Source organism: Eumetopias jubatus, unplaced genomic scaffold, assembly GCF_037043125.1.
Source record: "Eumetopias jubatus isolate StellerSeaLion01/CBP00866 unplaced genomic scaffold, mEumJub1_p1.0 scaffold_8, whole genome shotgun sequence".
In the NCBI taxonomy this organism is placed as follows: Eukaryota; Metazoa; Chordata; class Mammalia; order Carnivora; family Otariidae; genus Eumetopias; species Eumetopias jubatus.
The window spans coordinates 126,384,153-126,387,034 of NW_028274814.1; positions in this window are offsets into that span (position 1 = coordinate 126,384,153).

Genomic DNA, 2,882 nt, shown 5'->3' on the forward strand with positions numbered 1-2,882 from the left:
GGCAAATGAGTGTATGAAAAATGTACATTGTTGGAGCACCTCGGTGGCTCATACGGTTAAGTGTCTGCCTTCGGCTCAGGTCATGATCCCAGGGACCTGGGATCAAGCCCCGCAATGGGCTCCCTGCTCAGTGGGGGAGCCTGCTTCTCCCTCTCCCTCTCCCACTCCCACTCCCCCTGCTTGTGTTCCCTCTTTCTCTGTCAAATAAATAAATAAAATCTAAAAAAAAGAAAAGAAAAATGTACATTGTTAATCATTAAAGAAATGAAAATATAAGCCACCCATTTGAAGGGCTAAAATTTAGAAGTCTGATCATACCAGATACTGGCAAGGATAAAGACAAATGGAAATGCTCATACAGTGCTGGCAGGATATAAGATGGTACAACCACTTTGGAAACCAATTTTGCAGGTTCTCTCTCTCTTTTTTTTAAGATTTTATTTATTTGTTTGACAGAGAGAGAGACAGAGAGCAGGAACACAAGCAAGGGGAGTGGGAGAGGGAGAAGCAGGCTTCCCGCCGATCAGGGACCCCAATGCGGGGCTTGACCCCAGGACCCTGGGATCATGACCTGAGCCGAAGGCTTAATGACTGAGCCACCCAGGTGCCCCAATTTTGCAGGTTCTTAAAAAGTTAAAGCATACACCTACCATATGATCTAGACATTCCACTAAGCATTTACACAAGGGAAATGAAAGTATATGCAAACACAAAGACTAGTACACAAATGTTCCTAGCAGCTTTGTTTTGTTTTTCTGGGGACTAGCCCAAAACTATTCACAATCCAAATAAATGTCCCTCACCAGATGAATGATAAGCAAATTGTGATACATGCCTACAATGTAATGCTATTCAGCAATTAAAGGGAATTAATTATTGATATTCTCAGCAACACGGATGAGTATTTTGCTCAATGAAAGAAGCAAGACAAAAATAAGACATATTGCATGATTCCATTTATGTAAAATTCTGGAAAATGCAAACCCTTAGTAACAGAAAGCAGATCAGTCGTTGCCTAGGATGGGGGGACAGGGAAGGGTGGTAGGGAGGGATTACAAACGGATGTGTGGAAACTTTTGAGGGTGATGAATATATTCACTATTGGAATTGTGGTGATGGCTTCATAGGTGTGTACGTACGCCAAAACTTACTAAATTGTACATATTAAATATGTGCAGCTTATTGTATGTTGATTATACCTCAATAAAATGGTTAGATACACACACATACACACACACTCACAATCAATAGCCCCCAAACCCTCTCTTGAAATTACCACTAATATCAATTTGTTGTCCTCTTTCTAGACATCTGCACAGAAGACATCATATTATACACTATTCTACAATTTGCTCTTTTCACTTTTTTTCACACAGGTAAGCAGGAAACCACCCCATTCCTTCAAATGGCTTCTCAGTAATCCAGTATGTGAATGTTTTGTGATATTTCACAGGTCCTCTAAACGTGCACGTTTAGGTGACTTCCGGTTTTTTCTAGAGACTTTTTTTAATCAATACAGTTATTTCCAGAGTTAGGAGCACCTGACTGAGAAGCTTCCTGGTCCTTAAAAAAACAGTCCCTTGCTGGTGGTTTCTCCTGCTCCACCCTTTCTCCGACCCCCGCCCTCCTCACCCCCCCCAGTCCTCCTCACCCCGCCCCCGTTCCCCCCCTTCCCCCCCCCCCCCCCCCCGCCAGCAACCAAGCTGTTCCGGCTTCCTTGCTCCACCTGGTGGGCAGTCAAGGAACTGGCCAAGCTTGATTTTTTTCTCCTGTTGTGAGCGGTTCTCTTTGACTCCAGTTCAGCTAACTCTAATTCTCTCACTCTCCTCTTGAAAACTCGTCAACTAAAATTAGTCCTGAGCTCCTTATCAGAGCATACAAAGTGTTACTACCCTGGCCCCCCCACCCAGTTTTCCTGCCTCAATTTTGGTAAGTCCCCTTCCGGCACTTGGTGCTCCAGAAATACACAAGCATAGTTCTGTGAATACGCGGTGTGGCTTTCTACATCCACATCTTTGTCGCTGCTATTTGCTTTCCCTGGAGAGTCACTGTGCCTTCTCCTATTCCAGGGCTGCCTGGTAAACTCCCATTCACCTTCAAAATCCTACTTAAGCATCCCCTGGCTCTGTAGTCTTTTCTTCTCCCCCCATGTGGAGTTGATCACTTCTTCCAACTGTGCCTGGTAAATACATCCAATACCACACCTTTAACATTTGATTATAATTACCCATTTATATGCTCGTCTCCTGCACTAAGCTGGCTCCCTCACGAAAGCTGAGGGCTAAGACTATCTCTCTGTCATTGTGTCCCTCACCTCCCCCAGCATCTTTCACGGTGCACAGAACAAGGGAAGGGAGCCTTAATAAGCAGACATTGTAGTAAAATGAACTGACCACATCTGCAGCCCAAAGGGAATGGTGCTGAGTGCTTCTTTTTCTCATGCACATAGAGCCTGCCAAAGTTAGGGTGCTACTGGTCAAGGCACAAAGCCCAGAGTCTGAGACCAGAGGGACCACACACTCTTTTATCTTTCCCAGATACATTGTTCAGTGATATCTACCACCTGGTTAAGCCTGAAGATCACTGGAACTATCTTGAACCTGGCATTCCTCCTTCAGTGCTTGGGGAACAAACAGTGGGGTATGGTTTGCAGTTTACAGCCTTGTACCTTTGGTGGCCACAGGAAAACTGTCCTAGTAAATGCAGTTTCCTGACTCTTTTCTTATGGCCCCAGGAGAGAAACTATGGGGCCATCATGACCCTCCCTTTGCCTCATTTGGAATCCAAAAGAAGATATTTCCTTCCTTTACTCATTCATTCAACAAATATTTATCAAGTGCTTCTACGGTTCCAGGCACCATTCTAGGCTTTTAGGTTACATA